This window comes from Otolemur garnettii, unplaced genomic scaffold, assembly GCF_000181295.1.
Source record: "Otolemur garnettii isolate 467f Iridium unplaced genomic scaffold, OtoGar3 scaffold00046, whole genome shotgun sequence".
NCBI classification, from domain to species: domain Eukaryota; kingdom Metazoa; phylum Chordata; class Mammalia; order Primates; family Galagidae; genus Otolemur; species Otolemur garnettii.
The window spans coordinates 4,273,464-4,274,843 of record NW_003852441.1 but is presented as its reverse complement, the minus strand read 5'-3'; positions in this window follow the sequence as shown (position 1 = coordinate 4,274,843).

Sequence of the window (1,380 nt, the reverse complement as noted above, 5' to 3'; positions counted from 1 at the left end):
AATTCCACTCCTAGTTATATACCCCAAAGAAATTATATTACTTCTGCTTGCAATTTATTAGTTACAGCAAGTCAAACATAACCAAAGTAAACTCTAAAAGAGCAGGAAAATGAACACATACCTGAAAGAAAAAATATAAATATTTATAATAATGGTCTGTTCTTCTTCCCATGAATTATTCTTTAACAAGTAGAACACACCCTCTACTCACAGGAAAAAAAATATTGTGCTGGGGTCCATCACAGTGTCTGAGATGGCTAAGTGATATCCATCATCTCTCTATTTAGTGATGGAGGTGATTCCTCTTGGTCCAGAGCCTTATGAAGTAGAAAAACAATTATTTATCTCCACATATACTCAATGTGAAATAGTAAGACAGGGAGTATAGGAGAAAAAGAGTAATTACCAGTGCACGGAAATTCTGAAATCGCCCTGTGAAGACATTGTGGAGACTTTGTCCCTGGGGTTATCTACCTTACCTGAATTTAGTCCTGCTCTGTCTACTGGCCTAGAACCCTAGCCATTCTCTTCTGAACAGAGGTGTCAGCATCTCCGCCTGCTGTGCACCTTAGCTGTGTGTCTCTCCTGTGTGTCCCTCTCTTCCCATGCTCTCCTGCTTCCACTTCAGTCAGTTTCTACGCTGCTGTCCAGCAGCCCACACAATGCCTCGGCCTCTCAGGGACTTGCCAAACACTCTAGTCTCTGCAGAAGGCAGACCTTCAGACCATCAGGTGAGGTGGGGAGGGTAGACTGAGAGTTCAGAATTACAAGGAAAATATTTGTTCAATTTTATGCCCATCAGGATGATGCCTAGGCTTACAAGTAGGACTTCCCTCCAAAAGGAGGCCTGGTGTTTAACGGCTCTCTCTCATGGGGTGAAACGGAGGTCTTCTGTTCCCTCCTCACTTACAGAGAGCCCACAGTGAGCCTCCTGCTTGAGGGAGGGGGTCTCTCTTCCTCTCGGTGATGGGCTTTGTACCTGGAATTTGTTTTCTTGGATCCTCTTTCTTGGAGTCACAGCTTTCCTCAGCAGTGATGATGTGCACTTGTCTATCTTCCTTCTTAGCTCAGCTCCCCACCTGCAGCTTCACTGAGCCCACTTCTGTCTAGCATCTCTCCCTCTGGACAGGGACTTCTGGCAAAAGTTGCCTCTAGTCAGCCATCTTCCTTCCCCATTCTCTTCTGAGAAGTTCGATTTTCTCCTTGTCCCACTGTGGCTACTTTTAAGCAGGGCAATAGAACATAAGCTCTCCTTGGGGACCAGTTTCTGATTGCAGGTAGTTGGGATCTCAAATTTGTTTGAAATGAATCTTCATCACTGATGCAACTCCCTTCAAAACTTAGTCAACATATTTGCTCTTTGATTCAAGTTAACAGCTC